This window comes from Bactrocera latifrons, unplaced genomic scaffold (assembly GCF_001853355.1).
Source record: "Bactrocera latifrons isolate USDA-ARS-PBARC rearing strain unplaced genomic scaffold, ASM185335v1 scaffold_56, whole genome shotgun sequence".
Classification (NCBI taxonomy): domain Eukaryota; kingdom Metazoa; phylum Arthropoda; class Insecta; order Diptera; family Tephritidae; genus Bactrocera; species Bactrocera latifrons.
Window position 1 is genome coordinate 290,034 of NW_017537223.1, and position 19,390 is coordinate 309,423.

A 19,390-nucleotide genomic window follows, 5' to 3' on the forward strand; every position below is an offset into this window, starting at 1 on the left:
TGCTTTTGTAATAGTTTGAATGATTGACTGGAAGATGTTACAATTCAAACGTCACATGTCTTCACAATCCGTAAATATTTCTACTAAACGGTGAGGAGCGTTGGCATGGAACCTAACAGATTTTGCATTACATCGAAGGCAGACCGACAAATCATTACATTTTCTATTACATTTACAAGAGTTCTCTGCATAATGTGACACTTTTACTGACAATGAGTGGTGCAATTGGAAACTTTCAGTGCTCTAAGCGATATCATCAAAATTTCCGTGGAATTTTCAATTCACCACACTCGGCCAAGTGATAAAAAGTTATATACGCGTGTGGCTCTGTATATAGCAATATCTCCATACATATAAGGGTGTGTGTAAGTTTTTGAATGCAATGCGACGAGGAAATATCAGAGGAAATTCAGGTGCGACTACAAAAAAGCAATATTTTCATTATTTTTTCTCAAAGCAATTACCACGCATTGCGGAGCCATCAACACCAGTTATTTACGCTGTTTCGTTGTTACCAATAAAATGTCTATTTTCTATCTTCATGCCTTCCCCCTCACTGAGTACAGTTGTGCTTATGTACATGATTGTTGCATGTGTCTGTCCCACAACTGCAGATTGCAATAGTTGCTGCAAAAGTAGGTCACTCCTGTTTGGCTTTTGGCACCCGGGCCAACGAATGCCAAGGCTTAGGTAGAAATGGGGGGTGCGGTAGTTGGTAAAAAGCGACCAGAAGTAAACGAGCGTCAAATCCCGGTAAATAAATAAAAACCGTTAAACGCGCGCTTGCAAAATACTCATGCAGCACGTGCCATGTGCATCGAATGCCTCAAACGAGTGGCTAACACATCTTTCACACAAATATGTAGTTTTAAACGCATACATACAGGCAGGTAAGCGTGTCGTATGGCATAGCATAGTGTGCAACGTTGAATAAATATTTATCGATTTCTATGCGGCGACGTTTTAATTAATGCAGCATCACACCAACCAGCACAGCAGTGCAACCGGCGATAGCTCTTCGCCTGTCAAAGCAACTGTTGGTATTAAGAATGAAATCCAAACTCCATCGGAAATTAACATCTAGTATCTTGACATACATTTATTGATCCTCAGACACTTAATCAAGACCAAAGATGGTAAGAAAACAAAAGAGTTTCTGAGTTGACTTTTTAGTTTTTACCAAACTCAACGTTACCGAAAGTTTTCTATGCTCTACCAAAAGGAAGCTACGCGAACTAAATACACTTCATACGTGCATTTCAGTTAGTAACTATGTGTTCAGATTGTATGGAAGCTATATGCTATGCCTTAAGCAGTAATCCATGCCAAGTTTTCCTTACAAGACCTCGATACCGATCATTGGGTTTGTATGGCAGCTATATACTCTAGTAAGCCGATCTGAACAAATTTTTCGGAGATTACATTGTTGTCTTAGAAAATAATCTATACCAAATTTCGTGAATATATCTTGTCAAATGTGAAAGTTTTCCATACAAGAACTTGATTCCGATCGTTCAGTTGGTATGGCAGCTATATGTTATAGTGGTCCGATATCGGCAGTTCCGACAAATGAGCAGCTTCTTTAAGGGCAAATGACGTTTGCAAAATTTCAAAACGATACAGCTCGACATACTGATCATTTATATACATATATACTTTATATGTTCTTCGACCCTTCTTGATAAAAAAGGTTTACGTCTCTAAAATGGCTAAGGATTAGCATATAAGTTAGAAAAACCAATAATTGAGTATAATATACATATACACGTATACAAATTCAGAATCAGACAAGCACCGTCGACCTCTCTCAAACGTATAGTCATATATGAAGTTTCTAATCCAGACAAGTTCAATATTCCACTGTATAATGGATAATTTTTCGAATTTCCGTCAATTAGCAAAATATGCGTTACTGGTCAGGCAGCAATCCACACGTACTCCATATGTCAACATTTCATCCCGAAAAAATTACGGTTACTGTGAGTGGGAATCGATACCGCTCAATGATAACCAAATATTTTTGACCCAAATGGGATGATATGGATTTGGACAATAAGTAGTCCCATCAGAACGAAGCCACAAGCCACACAGCGAATGTCACAATCGATTTATTGAAAACCAAGTTTGGTGAACGTGTTATCTCACGAAATGGCTCGGTCAATTGACCGCCTGGATTGAGCGATTTGACGCCGTTAGACTATTTCCTGTGGAGCTATGGTCTATCCCAACAATAATATCGTACCTGAAATTGCAATAGTATTGGCCGATTTATGCTTGAAAATTGTCGAAAATTGGGTTCAACGCCTGGACTTCTGCAAGCATGCACCAGAGCCTATTTTAGGGTAAATATTTGCGACTATTAATTTAGGTTTCTTCGGGGTCTTCGAGCATTCTTGTATGGTTTCAGTGAAAGGCTTGTTCTTCTCCTTAATTATCGCAATATCAATGTACACCGGATTTATTTTCGAAAACTGAATTTAAGTCCGCCAAATATTCCAATTATTATATCTAAATCTATTCTTTGACAAAATTCAAATGAACCAGAAAAATAAATAGAAACCCAAGTAAAAAGGCATGGACTTGTGTCCAGGCAGGGGTAATCTTTTTAATCCAACGCAATGCGCGAACTTTCATTAGCAGCTACTTACGGTACATACATACATACTTGCATTTATGAATGTATTTTGTTTTTGTCTTCATTTTCCTTTGCACACAGAAATCGCATCGTATGCGATGTGTGTAACCAGCAAATCCGACATTATTGCAATGTGTGCATTCCACTAAAGTTTCATTTTCCACAAAAATTTGATGCATTCTTTTCGCACATCAGCTGTACATGTAACATGGACTTGTGATATTGATTTTATGGAATGGGCTGAAAATCCAAATGCCAACAATCAGCAAAATTCTTCAGCGGTAATAGAAAATGCTTTGCATTCACGTATTTTGCCATCCAAGCGTTGATGTGCAGCATTGATTCATAACTGCGAAAGTGTAGTGCATACACATACATATAAATATTTGGGTGCATTAGCGAGTAAATGGATGAACGTAGGCAGGAGCCTACAGACAGCAAGTAATGCATCGTCAGCGCCATTTGCATTGTTGTACAGAGTTCTGTGCCTATGCACTCTGCCTTAGCATACCTAGCGTTCCGCCATCTCCAGGCACCGCCAAATGTGGTGAATATCTGCGCCCACTTGTCATGCAACATGTCATGATTTACATATCATGGAATAGATAAGCAAACTTAGGAAATTCATTTCAATGCACTGGCCTTACTTGCTCGTCGAGATTATTTCAACCGCTGAAGTTCTGAGTGCTATCTTAGGACGCTAAGTCATTATAGTCACTTAAGCCCCACAGCCATTTTATGTTGTATCTGTTTACTGCTCTTGTCCTTTAGCCACTCCCATATAACTAAATATGAGTACTTTGGTATAAGCGCTTACTTACTTGCGCTGCATTCATGGATACTGAAGACTCTGCAATTCCCAGTTACAAACGTAACAATGCAAACATAAACAGATTCGGATTTATACTCGTTTGTTCGCTTCTTGTCGGAAATTTGCATTGTTGCAGCAGAGCGCCGCGCGCCTCACGACTGCGAGGAGCTTAGGATTTTCCAATTAAGCCCAGCTTCCCTTCAATTGTCATCCATTTGTTGGTATAAACTGTATGAAGTTCGTTGTTCGATTCGTTTATTTCAATTTTAGCTTTAATGATAAGTTTCCTCTTGCATTAATACAGTTAGACAGTCAGTTTGTATTGCAGTTCTATAGTATGTTATAGTGGTCTGAATAGTTATTGGTGATGAACAAGTTATTTGGAGGTTGTAAAAAAGTTTGCCAGAATTTGATTTGGATCAGTTTTTATAACAGCTAATATCGGTGATTCCGATATGAATCGATATGAATGACGAAATGATCAGCTTATTTGAGAGAAGAGAACATGTGCAAAATTTCAGATTGATATTCCAAAAACTGAGGGGCATGTCTAAATCGACTCATTCCATCAAGTTGATCATGGGAGATGGAGTCATGTGTAGAAGTTCAGGGAAGTGAAGAAAGTACTCTGATCTTCGTTCACTTATTAATGGCCGGAAACGTTTATTTTCCAAAGTGAGAAGGCGAACCATCCCTACTCAGGGTTATGAGCTGGATTTAGGATCCGCCACGTAAAAAACGGCTAATAGGCTCTACTTCGGACCTAGTAGGCAATTGAGAAGTAAAGTCCTCTCTCGATGAACAAAAAACTAAGTCTATAAGTTACTCATTATTCCCATTCTGCTATATGGTGCAGAGGCATGGGCGATGACATCATCTGATGAGTTGACGTTACGAGTTTTCGAGAGAGAGGTTCTGCGAAAGATGTATTATTCCTTGCGCGTTGGCCACAGTGAATATCGCAATCGATGAAACGATGAGCATTATGAGATATACGGCAGCGGCTACGCTAGGTAGGTCATGCCGTCCGAATGGACGAAAACACTACCCTGTTCGGGGTATAAAAATATCATTATCTACATTTTCCTCACCTTTTCCGCCTACTATAAAATCAAAAAAAAAAAAAAAAGGAAGCTAACACTTCCATTAGGGAACATCAGGGATTTTGAAGACGTTTCGCTCCGCTCAGTCTTCTCTTACGCGAGGTATAAGTTACCCAATAAATTTTAAAGGTCTAAAACTCCATTCTCAAGAAACATATAAGTATTTGTTGCTTTAGTTAATGAAGCGCATCCGGAATTCGCACATATAAACGCACATATATTAGTATATATATAGAAATATTAAAGTTATTGATAGCACAATCATCTGCATGACTACATATTGCCTTTCAATATATGAGACCCAAATTTAGTTGCTTCAGCAGGGCAGAGATGATTTTCATTTCCACTTCAATTTCAGTGCTCGCTTCTTTGAATTCTTTGAAATTTTCCGCCCATCAGTTCTGTACGACTATCTCGTTTCCGGTTTGATATGTTTGGCATCCTTTTCATTCTCAGTGCACTTCAGCAATCTGAATCGCATTCTTCACACATTCTCTCCATGTATGGTGGTGCGTATGTGTGCGGGTGTGCGTGAGTGATTCCCTTCGTTTATGAAAGTGTGTTGCCAAGGCATTTCCGTTTCGAAAAAGTGGCAATGAGACAATTTTGAATGTGTACAATATGTTTGTTGCTACAACAAACAGATCTGAGTTAATTAAGAAACGCACTCACGCATACACACATAGCGTAGAAGGAAGGGATACATTTTTCTAAACCCGAATTACAAAATTTTGACCCGGACTGACAAATAAAAACCATTTTTATGTTTCGAAAATTTTAGGGTATACTTATACATGTTGCAACTTTTTTTTTAATTATACGAAAAAAAAAACTCATGAAAATCATTTGTTTTCGAGTTATCACTGTAGAAAATTCGAAAAATTCTGCTCCGAGAAAAAGGGTTTGAAGATAAACTAAATGAGCTGATTGAACTGAGTGGTTCGGTTCGCGCGCAGTTTAAATGGGAAAGTCCGAGTCATATTGTAGAATCCCCAGAGGTGATTTAGTAACCGTTGCTCAGAGCATACTAAAATAAAGGAGGCAACACAGGTCCAACTTGCTAAATGGCAGTGAAAACATGACGCCAGGAGAAGGCGAACCCGATTCCTCAATCGATGACGATGGAGCAGACGTTCCACAGCCCGATAATGAAGAAGTTCGAATAGCAAAACATGGCGACGAAGAATTGATAAGAAGCATGCCCAACGATTGGAATTTAAGTGTGCCTCGAAATCCAACGCTGAATAACTCTTACCGACAGGTGTTACTTTGGATGAGTAGGCAATTGGAAAGTAAAGTCCTCTCTCGACGTATAAAATCAAAACCTAAACTCTATAAGTCACTCATTATTCCCGTCCTGCTATATGGTGCAGTGGCATGACAACACTTGATGAGTTAACGTTACGAGTTTTCGAGAGAAAAGTTCTGTGAAAGATGTATGGTCCTTTGCGCGTTGGCCACGGCGAATATCGCATTCGATGGAACGATGAGCTGTAATATAAGACAACATTGACATAGTTCAGCGAATTAAAAGACAGCAGCTACGCTTGGTAGGTCATGCCGTCCGAATGGATGAAAACACTCCAGCTCTGAAAGTATTCGACGCAGTACCGCTGGGGGAAGTAAAAGAGGAGGAACCCCTCCACTCTCTTGTAGGAACCAGGTGGAGAAGGACCTGGCTTCGCTTGGAATTTCTAATTGGCGCCAGGTAGCGAAAATAAGAAACGACTGGCACGCTGTTGTTAACTTGGCTATAATCGCGCAAGCGGTTTCTACGCCAGTAAAGAAGAAGAAAATAAAGTCCGTGTCAAATTTGATCAGATAACCTTCCGGTAACCTGTAAGGATGTCTAATGGTTAATGTATACTACACTCGAATGTATCGCTTATATACTTATTTTGTATAATACATCTGTTATCAATATCGGAATATATCGATATGTCAATACTTAAATATATCAATATACTTTTATTGCTGTATTTTCCAGGCAGAGAACAAATACCTGCTGTCAACTGACAGCATAAAAACGGATCTGGTGTGCATAATCAATTAAAACAACATGTTGCACTTTCCACCTCATTATTCCTTTCGCCTTCATTTCCTTCATTGTCGTACTCTTTCTACAAATTGCACACTTTCGTTTTTTCATATCTCCATTGTTTACTTATCGCATCATTTCATTTGCCACGCGTCTAATGCGACTGCGACATAAAGCACTTATTCAACCCGCTTCATCGCAATACAAAGTATCCCCTTAGAATTCACCATTTCACACCAGTGATTCATAGTGCTTTAACAGCTGAAACGCCTGAATATGCAACATGCATGTGTTTGTTTGTGCATCTGTGACTATTGTCTACTTCTTTCATAACAACACATTGCCTTTATGAAAACGGCAATTGCCATTGTGTATGTGTGTGCGTATAAGTCCTTAACTACTTATAAGTGTACAATGATTACATACTTTTTCTAATTTTCCAGTCATTACCTTTACACCTTAGTTACCACTGTAATGAGATGCAATCCTATCAACTGGGAGAATGAATGCCTCAAAGCAGCCTATTCACATTAGCAGACAAGAGAGCGAATTATGTATTGTATGTATGTATGTGCACACGCTCGTCGGAATGTTAAAGCGCGAGCAATTGCCTTGAATATGCATGCGGGAAAATGTGTATGGATGTACTCATATGCGCTTACCTAATTAAAAGACAGAAGATACATGCAGACTAAGTAATTTAAAAGTACATCTGGTTCTCGAGAGTGGGCGGGCAGTCTCTGCTTATAACGCTTTGCAGAGCAGAAAGATAAATCTGAGCAGAATTGCGGAAATTCAATGACAAAGTAATAGAGACTAACAATCAGTACATGAAATAGCTAGAGCATTGTGAATTTAGAGTGGGTTACAAGCATCGTTAGGACAACAAATTTTCACATCGGTTTTATTACATTATCAGCTATATGAAATGTTATTTGTGACTTACATAAGCTGAGTTGAATGGCCAATCACTTACTCAATAATATACTTACGAGTCTACACAAAATCACCAGTAATTGTATTCCGATTTCAAATATTTTCACATTGTGTAACATTCCTAACAATGTACTCGCATTGTTACATATTCAGCAATGCCCACCAGAAATATGTATATGTTTGTGTGTGTCTGCACTTGCGATTCGTATCCATGCAAATTAAAGCAACACAACACTCTCTTGCAGACATATTTTTCCGAAGTTACATAAACATTTGCCCGCACCGTAAGTAAGTGGGTATCGTGTGCATACCTCCACGGAGATTTTATAATAGCATATTTGCCTAAACGAGTGTCCGTGCCGTAAAACGACAAAATGTTCTATTGTCATAATGAAGTTAAAAATCAATAGCAACAATGGCCGGCCATACCTTAAGGCTCAAGCATTCCTGAACTGCTCGACAACTCAGACTATTTGAATTATCCTTCAACATGCCGTCAAGCGTGCCAGCTGTTTATGATTCTGCTGCTACGTGCGATATCTTGGAATTTTACGTTGCTGCTTCTTCTTTACGTAAATATATACAACAAATGCGAGTACGCCTAAGCGCGCAGACATTCGTATATACATACGAGTATTTACAGGGGTGATCATTAGAAGTTGGTGAACGCTAAGCCCTGCGGAAGCTTAGGAACCATCACTCATATGCAAGCCATATGTTGAGTTTGAGCTCCTCAAAGCGCTTAAGTCGTAGTCTATGACTACGCAATTTTGAAAACACAATTTGAGAATAATCCAGAAGAGATGAAAGATTTCTGAAATGGCATAATGGTTATTTAAGAACTTTGGTATTTCTGGAAAAATATTTTGTTGATAAGTGAAATTCCTATTCAGTTGCCACAAAGAGGTATTCTCACACCCTAGTGTAGCAATACCGCTGAGAAACAGCTGTAGTCTTGTTCAGAGGAATATAAGACTGCCCATTACTTTGAACTTTATACATTCTTTAGAGAATCTTCTCATACTCGTCAATCTTAGAAATTCCAAGCAATAAACTGGGAATGCGAGCAGATTGGAGAATTTTGTGTTGACAGGAAAAGTTGCATTGCATTCCTTAGAAATATTCAACACTGAACAGCTCTTAATTTATTTAATAAATATTAATCATAGTAATTAATGCCACACTGTTTATGGTGTCGTACTTCTTCCTCATAAAAATTACTACACAATCAGAATATTTCCTTTTAAGCTACATTGCAATCATAATAATTATTAATTTCTTTAGTATTGCCAGTAAAGATTGATTACAATTTCATCATTAGCTTGAAGGTGAGTGCGAGAACTGATTCAGTTAAAGAATGAAGGTAGTTTGACACAAAGGGAAGTCAATCGTATGCTTAGCAAGAAAGTGGTTCACTAGATTAAGAGGAAAGTTATTTGTTATCATTTATTGCTAGCGCCTTTCTCCGGCAATCCCTTTAACTCTTATTGAATTTAATAAATTTCTATTCATTTTCCAATAGCCATAGACAGATATTGGTAATTATTTTTCTTTTAATGAATTAATGCGATTTACTTTTCTCATCGCCAGGCAACCTGATGATATCAAACGTTTTCATGGCAAACATTGATGTCTGACTTTATTTTATTTTTTATTGTAAAGAAATAACGCTCGAGTATGCAACTATGAAAGTAGCCATCAAGAAAATAAGATTGGTCATGATTTTTTATCCAGCAAACACCTACACATCCGGCAAACATCTGCGCGCAATTACGTGCGGTAAAATTCATGAGCGGAGCTGCGGTATTAGTAATGAAGCTGACATTAAACAAAATTAAATGAAAACATGAGCTTAATTTTTATTGGCATGCATGTACTGTATAAGCCGGCAACTTTTTTTTATAGATTCAATGTTATTAAGCAGGATTAAAACTTTTGTATCCACTTGGCCAATAAATATAATTCTATCGATATTTTAAAGTACTTTTGAGTGTTGAGAGAGTGTTACCAGTGCTACCGTATGTATGCGTGTTTTTAAGTTACGATTCTACAAAAGAGGCTGGCTCATTGCCTGGAGCAGCAGAAAATGCTTTGTTTTGTTCCAATCTGTTTACCTCGATTGTGTTGTGTATTGGCTCCGGCGGTGGACAATGGCGTGGGTGTGACGTTATTTTTGATAAATTTTTTTCATGTTTGAGTATACCCGAATATTTACGCACATATATATACACAATAGATGTTGAAATTGTATTAGGTCTTGGGTAGTCTACACAAAAATACGAATACAAAAACAGAAATGTTTCTGTGCTGAAATACGCGTGAATGGAGCATGAACCTTGCATTTATGAGTAATTTCATAGAAATAATGCGATTTCATTATTGAATTATTTGTTGCATTTTGAATAAAAACGTGTAATGTTCCTATGTACATACTTGTATATATTTATAGTACATACTATATGGTTCAAAATGCGATTGTTTGCTTGTAGATGAATCTGCCACAGTTTCAGCTGTATTTTCGAGCTAAACTATTAGTTTATTGATCCCACTATATGTTGATGTTTATGAACTACAATCTATTAAACGGACAACTATATTAACTGGAAAGAAAGGCTGATAACCAGACATTGAGAAAGCCGTTTTAAATTCCTTATATTTTTCAATGAAATTTATTTGTGTGAACATATACCTTAAAATCTGAAAATGCACAGAATAAAGGCTGTCTATTCGACCAGTCCTAAAAGCGATAACGCCCATAAAAATTAAAGAAACGTACTTTAGGAACACTATCTTAATATCAGTACCAGTACCTCAGAGTTTTACCAATATTTTCGGTAAAAAAAATAGCTATAGACATGTATAGTATATGGGGACTTGAAAATCAGTAGTCCGTTTTCGACTATTTCGGTTGTAAGATAACATTGACATTCTTTACTCAAAGTTTAATTCCCATAACTTCATTGGTACTTGATTTATATTTTGAAAGTTATATCGCATAAACAATTTTTATACATATGTGGAAAGTAGGCGTGATTCTTGTTCGATTTCGTCAAAATCAGTTCACTAGTTTGTACTATATATAATTCTACTAAAAGTTGGGCGAAGCCACGTCTTTTGGTTAATTTTGATACCGACTCATATGAAGCCCTTCCATTCCATCTCGGTTGTAAAATTTAATGTTTGTGACGAATTTATTTATTGATTTATCGTAGTTTTAGTAGTAACCGTTATGCGCGGTGTTGGCGCGGTTATCGTCGGACTTAACCCATTTTCATCGCACGTGAAGAAGTGCTAGAGGGACGTTTTCTCAGACATTATGGTTTAAATAATTTAAGGGATTTGTGAGATGCCCTTATTAAGCCTATTGGAAGGCGGACCACGCCCATTTTTTTCCAAACTTTTTTACATTAATTTAGAGCTTACTTTTAGCTTTTTATATGTTTTTCTTAATGGCATTTTGTAGATAAGGATCTTATTCCGTCCGTCTACCTTTGGATGAAACTCTAATTATCGCTTGCAAGGAAAGACAAACACTCGGTTTTAAACTCGTCTCACCATCCTGATTATTTATATAAATAACAATTTGAAATTGTTTCTGTTGTCGAGTGCGTTTGGATTGTAACAAACAAATGTAGTTTAATAACCTTTCGAAACTTTTACTTATACTTTGCGTAGGTCTACAGTTTTTGTCTAAAAAGTAATAGGACTAATTTTCTTCCGCCGCGACTGTACTTCGGAGCGTGCGCGCACTGACTGTATGCGGTGGAGGGCGTTGCCAGCTAACGAACGAGCGGCTGATCTGAGGACTCCAAGCTGCTGGAGAGTCTGGACAAACATTTTCGCCCGACGTGTTTCTGTGAGTAGTGCAAGTCGAAAATGCAGCGTTCGTTAGAGCAGAGGTACGCGATTAAATTCTCGGTAAATCTGCGACAGAAACATTTGATATGTTCAAGCAGGCTTACCTAGATGTTGCTTTAACAAGAAGTTCCGCAAATCCGAAGTGAAAACGATGCTTATTGTCTTTTTTGACATCAAATGCATGAATTTGTTTCCCCTGAACAAACCATACACGCCAAGTTTTACGTTGAAGTCCTCAAGGGACTTAAACGAAGGGCTAATCGGGGTCCACAAGACATCGCATCCGATTAGAAATGGCACCACAGCAACGACCCGTATCAGACCGCCTTTCTTGTGAACAGCTACCTAACCAAGGCCGACATTTCAACGCTTCCGCAGCCCCCGTATAGCCCAGACGTGGCTCCTTGGACTTTCTTTGTTTCCTTGCCTGAAAAGGCCGATTGAGACGACAGAGAGTATCTAAGCAGCATGCACCTTGGTTCTCAAGACTATTCTGGATAATGATTTCCGTGACGCCTTCAAGGCTCTAAAGTTTTTAAAGAATTTTAACGATTTTTTCAGTAAACTTTTTTAAATCAACTCAGTTCATTATTACTTTCCGGACAAAGCCTGTACGTATGTACTTATTTAGGGTAGGGTCTGCAGCCAAGACGCCAACGTACAATATAATTAAATATAATGTGTGTGAATGACGCAAAGTTACTCGGTGTGGATTACAGGACCAAGAAGTAGGTGAATAAAAAGAGTTTCAAATATTCACTCTTCTATACATAACATAGTATCTAAGTATCTACTGGTGTGTGTGTCGTCCAACAGCGTCCTTTTCTTTCATATCACCTTGTACTACTAATGTAATAAGCATATATTATGCATATTTATATATGTAAGTATATAGGTAAATTTTAATTTTCGATTAAAATCCACTAGACCTCAGAGGGTTTTGATTGCTTCCCAATCTTCACTCAACCATCTGCGAATGCATTTCTTATATATTATCGAGTAGATGCTGTGAAATTGACCCGACGAAGCAGCCTAAACATTCACTCATACACTTGTAGATGTGTATGTATGTATTTTATTTCTAATTTGATTTGCATTTTCAATTGAATATCATCAACTAAATTTTGTTTGACAAACAAATTGCCCGAATTATATGAGGAATGTCTGTATGTAGTCTGTGAAAAAAGGACAAATAGTATAAAATGTGTCCTCGTGTTGAAAAAGTTCCGACAGCCTCTACATACTATACATACATACAGAAGCAGTAAATATATGAATAGAGCACTGGAAGGTCCGTGCGGAGAGGATATATATATTATATAAACATATATATGTACGTGTATGATAGAAACAAGCGTAGATAATGAATAAATGCAAGGACATGAGCTCACTGCTTAACAAACCATTAGACAAAAAATAGGCAAGCATAGAAAAACTGGCAGAAATACATAACATTGCTGACTACCAAATCGACCAGAGAGAAAGTTTGTGTAGGCATTATGAGAGCGATACGGGCGCATGAGTAAAAAATTCTTGGCAGACACTTTTGGATGGACTTAAGCTTTCATTTAAAATTCTTGTCATGTTTGAGCTGCCGCTTTCAATTGGCAACATTTCTGCTACGCTGCGACGACACTTACACTGCAGAGCACAAAGCTGGGCTCACCCAGCACCCTCCTCTCTCACTTGTCTGCCCTGTCACATTAGCTTCATTCAAATAAACACAAGTGAAGTGCAGCAGAGCAACGCTGCTTAAAGCTTACATTCGCCAACTAAAAATGTAGTTCGGTTGTGCTATATTTAGGCGTCGAATGGGAACCAGTTTGCGTGTGTTCTCAAACGATATTACTATTAGATATTGCTCAGCAGTGATATGAACGGAATCTGTAAGAGTTTTTCCAGTCGCTTTGTGTTAACATAGGCTCTTGTCGATAGGTGTAAAATGAAGCTGAGAAAATACAGATGCGTTACATGAAAATGTCTATGTAATATGTATATTTCAAGTTATGCGGACCTTTTTTTTCAAAAGATTACAAAAGTCAATTGAGTGTGAAGCATACTTGAAAGAAGCCAAAAAAGTTGAGGGACGGACATAATAAATTTTGACGTAGTTAGAGTGTGAAGAATCTATTTAGTGTATTTTTTTATAGTCTATCAAAGTATACCAAGTCCGTCCCATCTAGAGATACTCACATTCGCATACTGGGTGACTCTCAAGTACACAGGTACTCGTGCACTGTACATACATTTTCTGGTTGAATATAGTGTTTCAGCGACTTTTGATAACTCTTACAATTTATTATTTTTTAATGTGACACTAAGTTTTCTTACACACACATACACACATATGCAAATACGTAAGCCCGTGAAACTTGTTTCCACTGAAGTTGACATTCAACTGTTGTCCTGTCCTTTGAATTGCTATGTCCACAATTTCGCCAGAGTTGGAGTTGGAGCAGCAAATTTTTCAAGGCATAACCGTTTTCTACGCCGCAGCAGTTCGCACAGAACAACGAAGAACAAATTTTTATTTGTGTCGCTTCAACGGCAACTTGCGAATGCAATTAAATTATATAAATAAGGTTGTTTGTTGTAAACTCAACATGCGAGATTAATGTAGGTATTTTTTATAATTTAGTTCTTTTTTGCTTTTTAATTTGTTTTTTGGATTTTTTTTAACATTATTATTCGATTTTTTCTCAAATATCTTGCTCTCTGTATGCCCCACATAGCCGTCTGCAGTTTCTTCCTCCTCTTTCTCTATACTTCTCTACAGGAGGTGTGTTTGCAATATTAGCAATATGGGCAATATTAAAAAAATTCCTGATGACCACAGCAAGTAATTGCACAACTTTTGTCAGGAAATCATTATACTTGCCTTTTGGCTAAAGCCATTTGTGTGTTGTATTTGTTGTGGCAATCATATTTTTAGTATTTGTATATCGCATATATACGTGTATCGTACTTCACCATTTGAGTAAAGGCTTACTTTACAAAATTTTAAGGGTTTACGTAGATATGTATTAACCTGAACGTTTGATGTAAAAGTCTCAGACAAGATAGGCAGATATTCGGAATATGGGAGTTAGGGTAGGATATGAGACGCTATTGAATAATAAATATATTATTTCATATTAAAGTTAAACCTTATTTGACAAATAGGCTGTATAAAAATCAGAAGGTTTGATTAGATGTTTAAAGACTTGGTTGAGCTTAATTTCGATTGGTCAAGTGGTGTTTGAGTTTGGAAATTTCCCTAAACCAGTCTATTTGCTTGAGCAGATCCGTATGGGAACCTATCCGTCATATTTTACGTTTCTTAATACTTTTTAAGGTTTTTATTACCAACATACATATTTATACTAGTTCAAACATATAGCAATCAGCGCGAAGAAAATATGCTTGTATAAGTGGTGACGGGGCGTATGAGCAATTGCATTGCTTCATAGCTTCGCCTTAATTGGGTCCAAATGAATTGATATACTCAGATAAATGAGAACCCGCTCTTCTTCCAGCTCTTCACTAAATATGTATACATTTTTATTGTCTTTTAACCTAGGTGGAGCAAAATTATGGAGTGAGAGCAGAACCGGTGAACGAATTGTGTTTCTAAACCTATGATTTTACGATAATTATTGGGCATGGGATTTAGAAATAAAATTATTAATTATATCAAACATTACCACACAATTTTTTTAACATTATTGCCTGCGCACAGAGGAAAACATACAYACCCCTGCAAAAGTAAATATACACGCACTCATTTCAGAACAAATTGTGGCAATGGCGTATTCCTTAYATGTATGGTATGTTATGTAATTCATGAACTTCTCGTGTGCTTATCAAATCCATTAGTGCGCAGAAAGCGCAAATACTACCTATTTTATAGCCACAATCGACACACACGCTCACTCATGCATAGGCAAACACGCATGAGCATTTGGTGTGCCACCAAGAATGCCACGCTGCAGATGGACCTTCAGACAACGTGGCCAAAGTGATATTGTGAATATATAATTTGTTGTTGCTGGTTGGCACGGCTGTCATTGTCGTTTTGCCCYCTAATTTCACGGATTCAATAAATTTATCTATTGTTATGTGCCATCGTGTTGTCCTAGGCCCAACACATTCCCACCACTGCGTATTGATTGAAGCGGCATTGTGAGTACATAGAAACTTGTGTTCACGTATGTATTGGTGTGCATAGAATTTCCGGAATTCTGAAAGTCAAGGAAATATTGTACTGATGCTTATATTCCACGCTTTAACAAGTGAGGCGAACTGGTTCGAAAGTGATATTACTTGCACCACTTGAAATGTGACTTCCAGTTTTGACTTTATCGAACTTTACACCGAAATAGTCACAACCTTCTAGTATCATGCCCGCAAATTAATGAATTTAATAATTAGTATGAAGTATTATTTCCCAATCGAACAACATGCGTCGTTAACAGTATTCGAATGAGTGCTGATATATAGTATAACCAACAAAAGCATAAAATTGTTAGACGCCACTTGGTACATTTGAAACCAGTTAATTTCTCTATGGGGTTCAATATATCCATCCACTTGTTCCCCGTTTCCCACACTCAACAATATACATATACATAGGTAGTCGCACATTTTAACACTTGCCACTGTGACCATTTAATGTCATGCAACAGTGGTCACACCTCACCCATTTAAGCTCTAACTGTTGTTTATTTGCATTCTCTAGGCTTCGTAATAGTGTTATTTATCGTTAAATGCTTACCATTATTTTGAAATTTACTCGCTTATATTCACACACACACACCCCCATGGCATTAAATATACTTACACATACAAATACATATATTCTCTTGCTTATTTATTTATACATTTTTGCCTTTTCAAAATATTAAAACTATTCGCCGATTTTTCTTTTCTTGGAATAATTTATTACGCTTTATTGCGATAATAACACTTCAGAGTATTCGTTGAGTTTTGGGGAAAATTGATTTAAAATACATGTTGGAGATGTTTTCAAGAGTTTTCTGCATTTAAAATCCAATTTAATAATATAATTAATTTAAGGGATCGTTTCAGTGTGAAATTTTCGAAAATCGATTTTTTTTTTTTTTGTTGCATTATCGGATAGTACACACTGTAATAAACATAAATTTTTAAATCGAAATTCAAATTATTATGGTCGCTACAGAAGCGAGTGGATAAACACTACAAATCCAACCTTTAAACGCGGTTTTTTTTTTAATGGTGGTTTTCAAATCCGTTTCTACTCTAAAGGAAGAGTTTTGAAAATATCTAGTTCCAATTTGGAGGGAACATTTTTAACGACGTTCGCTATTGCGCTATGGAAGCTTTTTTTTTTTGAAAAAAGAGAAAAAATCCATACTTTTTGTTCAAATCGCCGCCATTTTGTCAAATTAAAAAAAAAATAAATAAAAAAGCTTCCATAGCGCGAAAGCGGCTTTCCTTCAGATTAATATTCTTTTCGAAATTTTTGTTTTAAACCAATCCGCACCGCAATCGTGGACATCATGCAAGACCTTTTTTGACGTGTTATTTCAACTGTTTGACTTGTAGACTCGAACTGCTTGACTTGTATTATCAAACGTTAAGACTTAAATAAGATTCTTTAGATCCCTACCACTGGTTGGGGGAAAGCAAAGACCTTGTTCAAGCTGAAAAATATTTCATTCTAATTTTATTATATATTAGTTTTGAAGTTTTACTTTTCTTATTAAAAATATGTGTATGGACTACAACCACATGGGGTTGTTTTTAATTATATGTATATTTGTGTGTGTTATCGCATTGTTTATGTTGTATTATTTGGGATGCCTTTCAAATGCACAAGTGCCTCTATCTTATCTAATGTATGTGGACTGTATAATTTGTTGCAATAGTAAGATTTTTCTTATCTTATTTAACATTTTTGAAATATATAAAAAGTTTAAATATAATATTGTTGTCCGTCCTTCACTGTTCATGTAACTATTATACTCCCAACAAGCAAACATAAAAAATCATTTTGTATTTGTCATGAATGTATGTAGTTAGCGAAATGATATTGCATGCATTCTATCAAGATCAAATTGACGCAAGAACTAAGGCCGCTTTACTACCAGAATCGTCGTATGTGCGTGAATTGAGTTGAGCAACCACTTGAAAATGATCCGGATTTTCATCGAGAAATCATCTTCAGCGATGAGGCTCAATTCCGGCTAAATGGCTTCGTCAAAAAGCAAAATATACGTTATTGGCAGCAATCCACACGTACTCCATGAGTCACCATTGTATCCTGAAAAAATTACAATTTCGGGCGATTTATGGGCCGACGGCGTCGATCGGACGTACTTCTTCCGTGATGATCAAGACCGGCACACAGCGAATGTCACAACCGATTTATTGTAAACTAAGTTTGGTGAATGTGTTATCTCACGAAATGGCCCAGTCAATTGGCCGCTTCGGTCGTGAGATTGTTTCCTGTGAGGCTACGTCAAGTCTGTGAGGCCAAACAGCCAGTGATGTACGAGTATCGATTGCAGCTATATCGGCCGATTTAGGCTTGAAAACCGTCGAAAATTGGGTTCAACGTCTGGACTTCTGCAAGCGTGTACGTGGTGGCCATGCAAACGAAATCAACTTTCATACATAATGGCATCGAATTTTGTAACGGCTTTATATTCATAGATATTTCAAAACGATAATGCGCCGCCTTATTATATCATGATTGTGATTGACCTTTGGGGCCAATCACGAAACGAGTGTAATTGTTCAGCTACCGTTTTCGCCAGAATTGGCTCTCGCGATGATATGTATGTATTTTCTCAGTGGCCTGTTTGGGAGGTGATGAAAAATATCTTTAAAAATGTTGTTATGTTGTGCCAGTTTTGGTCAAATTTTATCAGAAGGTACAGACAAATCCTGATTTTACCTGTGCACTTCTTCTTCTTCTTCTTCTTTACGGGTGTAGACACAGCAGCGTCCCAGTCGTTTTTTCTTTTCTCCGCCTGGTCTTTCCCATGGAGTGGAAGTCTTCCTCTTCCTCTGCTTCCCCTTACATCTCATACAGCTCAACGTTCAATCGAATGCGATATTCGCCGTGGCCAACGCGCAAAGGACCATACATCTTTCACAGAACTTTTCTCTCGAAAGCTCGTTACGTTAACTCATCAAGTGTTGTCATCGTCCATGTCTCTGCACCATATAGCAAGACGGGAATAATCAGTGACTTATAGAGTTTGATTTTTGATTTTATACGTCGAGAGAGGACTTTACTTCTCAATTGCCTCCTCAGTCCAAAGTAGCACCTGTTGTGAAGAGTTATTCTGTGTGGGACTTCGAGGTTGACATTGTTGTTGCTGTTAATACTAAATTACCTACGACTTCAAAGTTATGACTGTCAACAGTGACGTGAGAGCCAAGTCGCGAGTGCGACGACTGTTTGCTTGATGAAAAAAGATATTTCGTCTTGCTCTCGTTCATTACTAGATCTATTTTCTTTGCTTCCTTGTCCACTCTGGAGAAAGCAGAACTAACAGCGCGGGTGTTAAGGGGATTGATATCAATATCATCGGAATACGAAAGCAGCTGTACAACCTTATAGAAGATTGTAACTGCTCAATTAAGTTCTTAAGATCGAATTATTTTTGCCAGTAGCAGATTAAAGAAGTCGCACGTTAGGGAGTCGCCTTGTCTAAAACCTCATTTGGTATCGAACGGCTCGGAGAGGTTCTTCCTGGTCCTGACTGAGCTTTTGGTATTGTTCAACATCAGCTTAAACAGCCGTATTAGTATTGATTGTTATTTTTCATTGGGTGCGTATTTTACGCAGCTTGTCCCAAACCCAGCACACAACTCTGTGAAGGGATGTGTCGCCTTCTCACTTTAGCTTGCCTTCAAACGGATGTTCTTTGGCTATCCAGAGCATACTTGGTCTACAACCGGAACCCGTGAGTGGCTTGAGGCATATGTAAAAGAACCGTTTCTGGCCACTCCCAAGCGAATGGCAATCGGAGAACTTT

The 19,390-nt window shown here is 37.5% G+C and overlaps 1 protein-coding gene across 1 annotated transcript in view; it reads left to right on the plus strand.

Annotated features, from left to right (window-relative positions):
• The window catches only part of LOC108974473, a 49,514-nt gene that overhangs the window by 19,476 nt on the left and 10,648 nt on the right, over positions 1-19,390 (plus strand). The window lies entirely within an intron of this gene.